Source organism: Cryptomeria japonica, unplaced genomic scaffold (genome assembly GCF_030272615.1).
Source record: "Cryptomeria japonica unplaced genomic scaffold, Sugi_1.0 HiC_scaffold_359, whole genome shotgun sequence".
Lineage (NCBI taxonomy): Eukaryota > Viridiplantae > Streptophyta > Pinopsida > Cupressales > Cupressaceae > Cryptomeria > Cryptomeria japonica.
Genome location: NW_026729181.1, coordinates 103,670 through 117,500, shown reverse-complemented (window position 1 = coordinate 117,500; position 13,831 = coordinate 103,670). Strand labels below are relative to the sequence as shown.

Below are 13,831 nucleotides of genomic sequence, written 5' to 3'. Positions count from 1 at the left end.
AGGCCTCGGCCTTAATCGTCCACGACAAACAGCTCGACGAGGCATGAAGCACCCACGGGAGCCGGAGCATGACGATGCAGAGTCTCGGTTCACAGGAGCCTGGGAAGAACATCCCGTACGGAACCCTTTACCCGAAAACATCCGAACCGCACATGCTCGCGACAGTCCTGCCGTTAGAGAATGCACCGTGCACGCGACCGAGTAAGGCCACTCAGAGACATCCATTTCCCAGGTATATGCCCCCTACGCACTTTTGGTGGCGCAACTCGCACGAACAGTCCCACCTCGACCCCGTAAACAAGCTTTTTTGCCTCGAAGAGTTCGTCGGAGACGAAGAAGCAACCTTCAGTGCAAACGTAGCACTCTTTTGTGCAACCGCCCAAACAACGCCCCCTCTACCCTCTGTCGAAACACTCGGCATTGCTGCTCCCTAAGGTGAGCTTCTCCTCATAGGCAATTCCGCTCTTATCCGGTCACGTTTGTGTGCCCGAATTTCGCAAGGCAACCTCCATGGGACATGGAAAAGACTCGAGAAGAGAGCTCGCTCACGGGAGAGAGAAGCCAAGGAGACCACGAGAGTGCTGAGAGTGGGACAGCGCTGAATAGGCGGGAGAAGCCTGCGCGTATAAACGGAGATATATATCCAATTGCAACGAAGGAACGTGCCAAAGATCGAGAACAATGGCAGAAATGCTAGTAACGTGCACTTCGGGACCAACGCATCACCGGAAGACAACCGCCAAACATCGAAAGAGTCGCGATGCTCCGCAACCTACGTGCAAAGCGGTCGCACACCGGGTAAGGGAGTGAGAGCCCCAAACATAGCTGGGCGAGGCGCTCACTCCGCTCTTTAATATCTCGTTAATACCGCCAAGGAAATGGCACAAGCACACACACACAAGCATCCTCGGAAGAGGACAGTTCGAGTGACAGGTCAAATCCAAGAGTTCCGAAGACTACCTCCAGGAACAATCGGGAACAAGACCGATTACAAGTCGTCGAGTCTGTTACTGGGCGAACACGAGATGCGCACAGGAAATCGATCAGCCCTCACAATGGCCCAAGGCCAGAGATCGGACTGCTACGATTTACCCCAACAATCATCGTGCCACTCTTCGCAGAGAGGTGATAGACGCCAACGAGCCCGCGCATAGCAATCGAGGTGTAAAAAGGGCGTTGAAGGCAGGAAGCCTGGACGAAAGAGGCTACGAGGTCACCTCGAAGCGGTCTAAGAATCGGGCGCACTTGGGGCGACTACCAGTGCCAACCCCTTATCCCGCGGTGCGTCCGACACACAGAAATTTCCAAGGCGGCCAAGGAGCCTCCCCGCATAGCAATCGGGGTGTGAGGTTACGGATGCAGCATTGATAGCAATCGAGGTGTGAGGCGAAGGATGCAGAAGTGAGAGCCGAGGGATGTAGCAGAGATAGCAATCGGGGTGTGTGATGCAGAAGAGATAGCAATCGAGGTGTGCGGTGGGAAGGGCCCAGCAGCCAGAATGCATGAAGCGACGGATGAAGCAGTGATGACAACCGGGCTGTGAGGAGAGGAGGGATGCAGCCAAGAAAGCAATCAGGGCTCGAGGCAAGGGATGCATCAAGGATAGCAATCATGTTGTGAGGCGAGATTCCAAAGGCTAAACGTGAGAGGCTGCAGGGTCGACTCAGAGAGGTCTATGCATGTGAGAGGCTGAAAGCAAGGTCGACTCGGAGCGGTCTATGCATCGGGCGCGCTTGGGGCGACTACCAGTGCCAACCCCTTATCCCGCGACGCGTCCGACAAAGAGAACGTTCCAAGGCGGCAGAGGAGGTTACCAGCCGAAGGATGCAGTAGCAATAACAGGTATAGTTCCGCGGCGGCCGAGAAGACTCACCGCATAGGAATCGGGATGCGAGGCGAGGGATGCGGCGGGAAGGCCCCGACGGCTAAACGGAAGAGGCTGCAGGGCCGCCTCGGAATGGTCCAAGCATCGGATGCGATTGGGACGACTACCAGTGCCAACCCCTTATCCCGCGATGCGTCCGATACACAGATAGTTCCAAGGCGGCCGAGGAGCCTCACCGCATATCAATCGGGGTGCGAGGCGAGGGATGGGGCGGGAAGGCCCCAACGGCTAGACGGAAGAGGCTTCAGGGCCACCTCGGAATGGTCCAAGCATCGGACGCGCTTGGGGCGACTGCCAGTGCCAACCCCTTATCCCGCGATGCGTCCGATACACAGATGGTTCCAAGGCGGCCGAGGAGCCTCACCGCATAGCAATCGGGGGTGCGAGGCGAGGGATGGGGCGGGAAGGCCCCAACGGCTAGACGGAAGAGGCTTCAGGGCCGCCTAGGAATGGTCCAAGCATCGGACACGCTTGGGGCGACTACCAGTGACAGCCCCCTATCCCGCGATGCGTCCGATACGAAGATGGTTCCAAGGCGGCCGAGGAGCCTCACCGCATAGCAATCGGGGTGCGAGGTGGGGGATGCGGCGAGATGGCCCCAACGGCTAGACGGAAGAGGCCACAGGGCCGCGTCGGAATAGTCCAAGCATCGGACGCGCTTGGGGCGACTACCAGTGACAACCCCTTATCCCGCGATGCGTCCGATACGAAGATAGTTCCAAGGCGGCCGAGGAGCCTCACCGCATAGCAATCGGGGTGCGAGGTGGGGGATGCGGCGAGATGGCCCCAACGGCTAGACGGAAGAGGCTGCAGGGCCGCCTCGGAATAGTCCAAGCATCGGACGCGCTTGGGGCCACTACCAGTGACAACCCCTTATCCCGCAATGCGTCCGATACGAAGATAGTTCCAAGGCGGCCGAAGAGCCTCACCGCATAGCAATCGGGGTGCGAGGTGGGGGATGCGGCGAGATGGCCCCAACGGCTAGACGGAAGAGGCCACAGGGCCGCCTCGGAATAGTCCAAGCATCGGACGCGCTTGGGGCGACTACCAGTGACAACCCCTTATCCCGCGATGCGTCCGATACGAAGATAGTTCCCAGGCGGCCGAGGAGCCTCACCGCATAGCAATCGGGGTGCGAGGCGAGGGATGCGGCGAGATGGCCCCAAAGGCTAGACGGAAGAGGCTGCAGGGCTGCCTCGGAATAGTCCAAGCATCGGACGCGCTTGGGGCGACTACCACTGCCAACCCCTTATCCCGCGATGCGTCCGATACACAGATAGTTCCGAGGCGGCCGAGGAGGTGGGGGATGCAGCGAGATGGCCCCAACGGCTAGACGGAAGAGGCTGCAGGGCCGCCTCGGAATAGTCCAAGCATCGGACGCGCTTGGGGCGACTACCAGTGACAACCCCTTATCCCGCGATGCGTCCGATACACAGATAGTTCCGAGGCGGCCAAGGAGCCTCACCGCATAGCAATCGTGGTGCGAGGTGGGGGATGCGGCGAGATGGCCCCAACGGCTAGACGGAAGAGGCTGCAGGGCCGCCTCGGAATGGTCCAAGCATCGGATGCGCTTGGGGCGACTACCACTGCCAACCCCTTATCCCGCGATGCGTCCGATACACAGATAGTTCCAAGGCGGCCGAGGAGCCTCACAGCATAGCAATCAGGGTGCGAGGCGAGGGATGCGGCGAGAAAGCCCCAACGGCTAGAGGGAAGAGGCTTCAGGTCCGCCTCGGAATGGTCCAAGCATCGGACGCGCTTGGGGCGACTACCAGTGACAACCCCTTATCCCGCGACGCGTCCGATACACAGATAGTTCCAAGGCGGCCGAGGAGCCTCACCGCATAGCAATCGGGGTGCGAGGCGAGGGATGCGGCGAGAAGGACCCAACGGCTACACGGAAGAGGCTTCGGGGCCGCCTCGGAATGGTCCAAGCATCGGACGCGCTTGGGGCGACTACCAGTGACAACCCCTTATCCCGCGACGCGTCCGATACACAGATAGTTCCAAGGCGGCCGAGGAGCCTCACCGCATAGCAATCGGGGTGCGAGGCGAGGGATGCGGCGAGAAGGACCCAACGGCTACACGGAAGAGGCTTCGGGGCCGCCTCGGAATGGTCCAAGCATCGGACGCGCTTGGGGCGACTACCAGTGACAACCCCTTATCCCGCGACGCGTCCGATACACAGATAGTTCCAAGGCGGCCGAGGAGCCTCACCGCATAGCAATCGGGGTGCGAGGCGAGGGATGCGGCGAGAAGGACCCAACGGCTAGACGGAAGAGGCTTCGGGTCCGCCTCGGAATGGTCCAAGCATCGGACGCGCTTGGGGCGACTACCAGTGACAACCCCTTATCCCGCGACGCGTCCGATACACAGATAGTTCCAAGGCGGCCGAGGAGCCTCACCGCATAGCAATCGGGGTGCGAGGCGAGGGATGCGGCGAGAAGGACCCAACGGCTAGACGGAAGAGGCTTCGGGTCCGCCTCGGAATGGTCCAAGCATCGGACGCGCTTGGGGCGACTACCAGTGACAACCCCTTATCCCGCGACGCGTCCGATACACAGATAGTTCCAAGGCGGCCGAGGAGCCTCACCGCATAGCAATCGGGGTGCGAGGCGAGGGATGCGGCGAGAAGGACCCAACGGCTAGACGGAAGAGGCTTCGGGTCCGCCTCGGAATGGTCCAAGCATCGGACGCGCTTGGGGCGACTACCAGTGACAACCCCTTATCCCGCGACGCGTCCGATACACAGATAGTTCCGAGGCGGCCGAGGAGCCTCACCGCATAGCAATCGGGGTGCGAGGCGAAGGATGCGGCGAGAAGGACCCAACGGCTAGACGGAAGAGGCTTCGGGTCCGCCTCGGAATGGTCTAAGCATCGGACGCGCTTGGGGCGACTACCAGTGACAACCCCTTATCCCGCGACGCGTCCGATACACAGATAGTTCCAAGGCGGCCGAGGAGCCTCACCGCATAGCAATCGGGGTGCGAGGCGAGGGATGCGGCGAGAAGGACCCAACGGCTAGACGGAAGAGGCTTCAGGGCCGCCTCGGAATGGTCCAAGCATCGAACGCGCTTGGGGCGACTACCAGTGACAACCCCTTATCCCGCGACGCGTCCGATACACAGATAGTTCCGAGGCGGCCGAGGAGCCTCACCGCATAGCAATCGGGGTGCGAGGCGAGGGATGCGGCGAGAAGGACCCAACGGCTAGACGGAAGAGGCTTCAGGGCCGCCTCGGAATGGTCCAAGCATCGGACGCGCTTGGGGCGACTACCAGTGACAACCCCTTATCCCGCGACGCGTCCGATACACAGATAGTTCCGAGGCGGCCGAGGAGCCTCACCGCATAGCAATCGGGGTGCGAGGCGAGGGATGCGGCGAGAAGGACCCAACGGCTAGACGGAAGAGGCTTCAGGGCCGCCTCGGAATGGTCCAAGCATCGGACGCGCTTGGGGCGACTACCAATGACAACCCCTTATCCCGCGACGCGTCCGATACACAGATAGTTCCGAGGCGGCCGAGGAGCCTCACCGCATAGCAATCGGGGTGCGAGGCGAGGGATGCGGCGAGAAGGACCCAACGGCTAGACGGAAGAGGCTTCAGGGCCGCCTCGGAATGGTCCAAGCATCGGACGCGCTTGGGGCGACTACCAGTGACAACCCCTTATCCCGCGACGCGTCCGATACACAGATAGTTCCGAGGCGGCCGAGGAGCCTCACCGCATAGCAATCGGGGTGCGAGGCGAGGGATGCGGCGAGAAGGACCCAACGGCTAGACGGAAGAGGCTTCAGGGCCGCCTCGGAATGGTCCAAGCATCGGACGCGCTTGGGGCGACTACCGTTGCCAACCCCTTATCCCGCGATGCGTCTGATACACAGATAGTTCCGAGGCGGCCGAGGAGCCTCACCGCATAGCAATCGGGTTGCGAGGCAGATTATTGGGAAGGGAACCCCCTGGGATGCGGCTCAAGCAGTGCCCAAAGGGACTGGAATGCGGAATCACATCGAGAGACCCAAATGCTATACGAGGGCTCAAATCGAATTATCGATTTGGCCACGACATGGACGCATCGGAACGACTACCTTTGCCGAACCACTCGCAATTGCATCCATACCGAAGCCAATAGACATTTCCGTTAGAGCCCTCGCATAGCATTCGGGAATCTCGCATGCCCCTCTAAATCGACCAATGCTGGCGCTCAATGAAAATCCGAGCGCTACCACCGTTCGAGCGCCAGCATTGGTCGAGTTAGAGGGGCACGGGGGAGAATGCTCCAGTCAACACCTCCCCTATATAAGTTATTTGTCCGATTCTCGCACAACCGTAGTCTGCCTCGTCGAATCAAACAACGGTCCCAGATTCCGACTTCCGTTCCGTAGAGACCCAAAAGCTAGATGGAGGCTCGCAAGAAAGAGAGTCGGCGCATAGCAATCGGGTTTCTCGAACGTTTAGGGACCGAGCTCACTTGCGGATAGGGCAAAATCCGCCAAGCAACCCAAAAGCTAGACGGGGGCTCGAATCGAATCGCCTAGGCGGCCACAACAACGACGTGTTGGATCGACTACCAGTGCCAAACCATTCAGCAAGACTAGTCTGTGTCGAGGCCGGATAGAGATTCTCAGAGAGCGCCCGCATAGCATTTAGGAGACCTGCCGCGTCCCTCACACTCGACAAATGGTGGTGCACGTTTATAAATCCGAGCGATCCCAACCCTTTCAAGCACCAACATCGGTCGAGATAGAGGGGCACGGAGGGGGCTGCGTGAGACAACACAGTCCCCTATATAAGTTATTTGTCCGATTCTCACACATCCGAAGAATGGTCATCAAATCGGACAACAGCCCAAACTTCCGACTTCCGTCCCAGAAAGCCCAAGAGCTATCTAAAACGTTCATGGCCGGAACTCGATCGCGGCTATACCAGTCCGCCAAGCAACCCAAAAGCTAGACTGGAGCTCTAGTCGAATCACCTCTGTGGCCATTGCAAGGACGTGTTGGAGCGACTACCATTGCCGAACCATTCCGCAGGTCGAGTCCATACCAAGGCCGCATAGAGATTCACGATGAGCTCCTGCATAGCAATCAGGAGACTTGCCGTGTCCATCACAATCGATAAATCCTGGTGCAAGATTTTTGCATCCGAGCGCTCCAACCAGTCGAGCACCAGCATCAATCGACATAAACGGGCACGGGGGGAGGATGCTCGAGAACACTACCTCCCCTATATAAGTTATTTGTCCGATTCTCAAGCAGCCGAAGTCTGGTCATCGAATCGGGTCAAAGACCACAACTTCCGACTTTACCCACAATGCAAGTCATCGAATCGAACATCGGCCCCCGAGTCGGACTCCATGCGTATGTCAGGTCATCGGACCCAAATTCCGCCTTCCTGCGCATGGCGGGCCATCAATATCAACTCGGTCATCGGACCCAAACTCCGCCTTTTTGCGTATGGCACGCCTTCAAATCGGTCATCGGACCCAAATTCCGCCTTCCTGTGCATGGCGGGCCATCAACATCAACTCGGTCATCGGACCCAAATTCCGCCTTTCTGCGCATGGCACGCCATCAACTCGGTCATCGGACCCAAATTCCGCCTTCCTGCGCATGGCAGGTCATCGGACACAAATTCAGACCTCGCCAATATGCCTACGTATCGAATCGGTCATCGGACCCAACTTCCGACTTCATCCATACTGTAGGGTCTTTGAGGTTGGCGCGGTGCGCTCAACCCAGGGAGTCGACCCATCGAAGCATACACCTCCCCTATATAAGCTATTTGTCCGATTCCCACACCTGTGTAGTTTGCACCTCTGACCAGGACATCGACCCCAACTTCCGAACTCGACTGCAACGACGGCACCAGCGCCTTGGTGCGCACCTTGCGACGCACAGTCCCAACATTCGCCTTCCTGCACATGGCAGGTCATCGGACCCAAATTCCGACCTCGCGAGTATGCCTACATATCGAATCGGTCATCGGACCCAACTTCCGACTTCATCCATACCGTAGGGTCTTTGAGGTTGGCGCGGTGCGCTCAACCCGGGGAGTCGACCCAACGAAGCATACACCTCCCCTATATAAGCTATTTGTCCGATTCCCACACCTGTGTAGTTTGCACCTCCGATCAAGACATCGACCCCAACTTCCGAACTCGCCTCCAACGACCGAACCAGCGCCTTGGTGCGCACCTTGCAACGCACAGTGCCAACATTCGCCTTCCTGCACGTGGCAGGTCATCGGACCCAAATTCCGACCTCGCGAGTATGCCTACATATCGAATCGGTCATCGGACCCAACTTCCGACTTCATCCATACCGTAGGGTCTTTGAGGTTGGCGCGGTGCGCTCAACCCGGGGAGTCGACCCAACGAAGCATACACCTCCCCTATATAAGCTATTTGTCCGATTCCCACACCTGTGTAGCTTGCACCTCCGATCAGGACATCGACCCCAACTTCCGAACTCGACTAAAAAGACCGCACCAGCGCCTTGGTGTGCACCTTGCAACGCACAGTGTCAACATTCGCCTTCCTGCACATGGCAGGTCATCGGACCCAAATTCCGACCTCATGAGCATACCTACTAATCGAATTGGTCATCGGACCCAACTTCCGACTTCATCCATACCGTAGGGTCTTTGAGGTTGGCGCGGTGCGCTCAACCTGGGGAGTCGACCCATCGAAGCATACACCTCCCCTATATAAGCTATTTGTCCGATTCCGACACCTGTGTAGTTTGCACCTCCGCTCAGGACATCGACCCCAACTTCCGAACTCGCCTGCAACGACCGAACCAGCGCCTTGGTGCGCACCAAAAGTGCGCACTTTTGGAGGGCACTTTTGTGCGCTCCAAAGGTGCGCACTTTTGGAGGGCACTTTTCTGCGCTCCAAAGGTGCGCACTTTTGGAGGGCACTTTTTGGAGGGCACTTTTCTGCGCTCCAAAGGTGCGCACTTTTGGAGGGCACTTTTTGGAGGGCACTTTTCTGCGCTCCAAAGGTGCGCACTTTTGGAGGGCACTTTTTGGAGGGCACTTTTCTGCGCTCCAAAGGTGCGCACTTTTGGAGGGCACTTTTTGGAGGGCACTTTTCTGCGCTCCAAAGGTGCGCACTTTTGGAGGGCACTTTTTGGAGGGCACTTTTCTGCGCTCCAAAGGTGCGCACTTTTGGAGGGCACTTTTCTGCGCTCCAAAGGTGCGCACTTTTGGAGGGCACTTTTTGGAGGGCACTTTTCTGCGCTCCAAAGGTGCGCACTTTTGGAGGGCACTTTTTGGAGGGCACTTTTCTGCGCTCCAAAGGTGCGCACTTTTGGAGGGCACTTTTTGGAGGGCACTTTTCTGCGCTCCAAAGGTGCGCACTTTTGGAGGGCACTTTTGTGCACTCCAAAGGTGCGCACTTTTGGAGGGCACTTTTCCTGTGCTCCAAAGGTGCACACCTAGGTGAGCACCTTCGACCACACCTTGTAGCACACCAAACTCTGACTTTCGACTTCATCCGCAATGCAGGGTCTTTGAGGTTGGCGCAATGCGCACAACCAGGGGAGTCGACCCATCAAACCCAACACCTCCCCTATATAAGCTATTTGTCTGATTCTCATACATGCGTAGCCTGCAGGAGCAATTAGGACATCGACCCCAACTTTCGGCTTCTAAACGAAAACAAGGTCTTTGAGGTTGGTGTAATGCGAACAACTAGGGGAGTCAACCCATCAAACCCAACACCTCCCCTATATAAGCTATTTGTCTGATTCTCATACATGTGTAGTCTACAGGAGCAATTAGGACATCGACCCCAACTTTTGACTTCTTAACGAAAACAAGGTCTTTGAGGTTGACGTAATGCGCACAACCAGGGGAGTCGACCCATCAAACCCAACACCTCCCCTATATAAGCTATTTGTCCGATTCTCATACATGTGTAGCCTGCAGGAGCCATTAGGACATTGACCCCAACTTTTGACTTCTTAACGAAAACAAGGTCTTTGAGGTTGGCGTAATGCGCACAACCAAGGGAGTTGACCCATCAAACCCAACACCTCCCCTATATAAGCTATTTGTCTGATTCTCATACATGTGTAGCCTGCAACAACGATTAGGACATCCACCCCAACTTCTGAATTCGTCTGCGTTGACCGCACCAAAGGTGCACGCCTTGGTGCTCACCAAAATCCGACTTCCGACTTCTTCTGCTATGCGGGGTCTTTGAGGTTGGCGCAGTGCGCACAACCAGGGGAGTCAACCCACCGAATGCAACACCTCCCCTATATAAGCTATTTGTCTGATTCTCATACATGCGTAGACTGCAGCAATGATTAGGACATCCACCCCAACTTTTGACTTCTTAAACAAGACAGGGTCTTTGAAGTTGGTGCAGTGCACACAACCAGGGGAGTCGACCCATCAAACGCAACACCTCCCCTATATAAAGCTATTTGTCCGATTCTCATACGTGTAGTCTGCAGCAGCGATTAGGACATCGACCCCAACTTCCGAATTCGTTTGCATTGACCGCACCAAAGGTGCACGCCTTGGTGTGCACCCTGGAGTGCACTTTGGTGCTCACCTCGGTGCACACTTTGGTGTGCACCTCGGTGTGCACCAAAGGTGCGCACCTTGGAGCGCACCAAAGGTGTACACTTTGGAGCGCACCACATAGGGTCTTTGAGAGGTTGGCGCAGTGCGCACACCAAGGTGGGTGTTGAGGTGCGTGCCGAGGTGGGTGGGTGCTAGGGTGCGCTCCATGGTGGGTGCCAGGGTGGGTGCGTGCTAGGGTGGATTCCAAAGAGGGTCATAGGGTGGGTGCCAAGGTGGGTTGGTGATATAGTGGGTTCAAAGGTGGGTACTAGGGTGGGTTCCAAGGTGGGTCACAAGTTGGGTGCCAGGATGCGTGGGTGTTAGGTTGGGTGCCAAGGTGGGCTCCTGCGTGGGTGGGTGCTAGGGTGGGTTTCAAGGTGGACGCGAGGGCGGGTGCCAAGGTGGGTAACAAGTTGGGTGTTAGGATGGGTGAGTGCTAGAGTGGGTGCCAAGGTGGGTGGGTGCTAAGGTGGATGCCAAGGTGGTTCACAGGGTGGGTGGGTTCTAGGGTGAGTTCCAAGGTGGGTCACAGGTTCAGTGCTAGGGTGGGTGTCAAGGCGGGTGTCGAGGTGCCTGGGTGCTAGGGTGTGGATGCCAATGTGGGTCATAGGGTGGGTACTAGGGTGGGCTGCAATGTGGGTGCCAAGGTGGGTAACATGCTCGGTGGGTTCTAAATTGGGTGCCAGGGTGGGTGTGCACCCACCTTGCCCGAGGTGGGTGCCAAGGTGCCAGTGTGGGTGGGTGCTAAGGTGGATGCCAAGGTGGGTGAGAAGGTGGGTGATAGGTTGAGTGGTAGGATGGGTGGGTGCCAAGATGGGTCACAGGGTGGGTGCAAGGGTGGGTAGGTGCTAGGGTTGGTGTCAGGGTGGGTGGGTGCTAGGTTGGGTTCCAAGGTGGGTGCGAGGGTGAGTGTCAAGGTGGGTCACAGGTTAGGTGCTAGGATGGGTGAGTGCTAGGGTGCAAAGGTGCCAGGGTGGGTGCTAGGATGGGTCGATGCTAGGGTGAGTGGCAAGGTGGGTCCACAAGTGTCAAGGTGGGTGCCGAGGTGGGTGCCAAGTCGGCGACTGCTATGGTGGATGCCAAGGTGGGTCACGGGGTGGGTGCCAAGTTGCTAGGTTGGGTTCCAAGGTGGGTGCCAACGTGGGTGCTAGGGTGCGTGGGTTAAAGGGTGTGTCACAACGTGGGTGCCAGGATGGGTGCGCACCCACACTGGCCAAGACGGGTGCGGGTGCAAGGTTGGGTTCCAAGCCCGGTCACAGGCTGGGTGCTAGGATGGGTGGGTGCCAAGGTGGGCACCAGGGTGGGTGCACCCACCCTGGCCAAGGTGGGTCACGGGGTGGGTCCTAGGGTGGGTAACGGGGTGGGTACTAAGGTGCGTGCCAAGGTGGGTCATAGGGTGGGTGCCAAGGTGGGCACCAGGGTGGGTGTGCACCAACCCTAGCCAGGGTAGGTCACGGGGTGGTTGTCGGGGTGGGCGTCAAGGAGCCAAGGTGGGTGGCAAGTAGCCAAGTTGCGTGCCAAGGTGGGTGTCGGGGTGGGTGCCAAGGATCCAAGGTGGGTGCCAAGGAACCAAGGTGGGTGTCTGGGTGGGTGCCGAGGTGGGAGCCAGGGTGGGTCCCAAGGTGAGTGCAAAGGTGGGTGCCAGGGTCAAGGTGAGTGCCAATGTGGGTTCCAAGGTGCCAGGGTCAGGGTGAGTGCCAATGTGGGTTCAAAGGTGCTAAGTTGGGTGCGAGGTTGGGTGCGAGGGTGGGTGGGTGCCAAGGTGTGCTAGGTGGAAGCCCGGGTGGGTCGGCATCCCATGGGTGTCGAGTTGGGTGCCTGATGGGTGCTTCTTGTCAAGTTTTAGTCGTCGGGACTCATTTCGAGCCTTAGAGGTCGTTTCTTGTCCGGTTGCCCTGTCTTCGACCTGGGAACCCAATTTTGGTCCTCGGGTCCCATTTTTTTTTGTCTCGCATCCCACTTTTGGCCTGTGGCCTTTTCGGGGTCGATTCTCGTTTTGGGCATCAGAGCATGTTTCTTCTCCTAAAACCCAATATTTGTTTATTAAGTCTCGGAACACATTTTTGTTCTCGTGGACCCATCATGGGTCTTGGAACGCATTTGTGGTCCTTGGGTCCCATTTTGCATCCCGAAACTTGTGTTTTGGTGCTTGATCCCTATTTTGGGTGCCCACCTTGCACCAAGTGCGCACCCGGGGCAAACCGAGCGCCTTGGTGCACCGGGGCAAGATCGAGCGTGCACCCGAGGCGCCCCGAACATGCACCAAGGTGCACTCGGCCCACATGTGAGCGCAGGTCGTTGCGCCCGAGGTGGTGTGTGGGCACCGCGTTGCAGACGGGACACTGCACGCACACGACGCCCCCTCCAGGTGCACGCACGTAGGCCGGGCCGGGTGCACACCCGACGCCCTAGCAAGGTGCGCGCACCCGGGCAGGGCTCACACTTGGCGAACGGGGCGCACTTCGCGAGGGAGGGTGTGCACCTCGACGGGGGTGGGTGGCCGGGGTGGATTCGCACGTGGGTCGCGGTTTGCTAAGTACACACTGCGACAAGCTCATAACGGGTGCGATCATACCAGCGTTAGTGCACCGGATCCCATCAGAACTCCGCAGTTAAGCGCGCTTGGGCCGGAGTAGTACTGGGATGGGTGACCTCCCGGGAAGTCCCGGTGTTGCACCCTTTTTTAGTTTTTCGCCGGGCGTCGCAATGCTATTTGAATAAACCTTTTGCCCGTTTGCGTTCTCGTCGGGGCCGGGCCGGGCCGGGGTGCGCTGCCCGCACTACCGCGCGCGCGGGGGCGACACCGAGCGCGCACCCGAGGCGCCCCGAGCACACAGGCCACGGTGCAACCCGGGCGTTGTGCGCGCACCCCGGTGCGCCCGAGGTGCTGCGCGCGCACCCAGGTGAAATCGGTGTGCACCTCGGCCAGTGCGCGCTCGGTCGAGTCGCGCACGTTGGCCAAGGTGCACGGTGATGTTTCTTACTCTAAGGTTCCGCACCAGACGCCCGGGACAGGTGAGCGAAGCTGGGCGGGGCCGGGTGCGCGGCCGGGGCAGGTGCACGCAGCTGGAGAGAGCTTTGGAGCACACTTCGGAGCGCACCAATGATGCGCTCCATTCAAAAGTTTCCTGAAAAGGCAAAAAAAGTTGAGATTATAGAATTTCCCACTTGAGAGATTGTAAAAAAAAAAAATTTAAAATGAAGGAAACGCGGGTGCCAAGGTGTGCGCAGCCCAGCCAAGGTGTGCGCACCAAGGCGCCCACCCTGGCGAAGGTGCACGCAAGGTGCGCACCCGAGGCAAACCGGACAATTAACCCAACTTTCGACTTCGCGCGCACCTTGGAGCGCACTTCGGAGCGCTCCTTGGTGCGCA

The 13,831-nt window shown here is 58.4% G+C and overlaps 1 non-coding gene across 1 annotated transcript; it reads left to right on the top strand.

The window, feature by feature from the left end:
• Nucleotides 1-13,019: 13,019 nt before the first annotated feature.
• LOC131870953 (5S ribosomal RNA) lies at nt 13,020-13,138 on the top strand. Its single transcript, XR_009369254.1, has one exon. It is a non-coding gene; the product is annotated as a 5S ribosomal RNA (ribosomal RNA).
• Nucleotides 13,139-13,831: the final 693 nt, after the last annotated feature.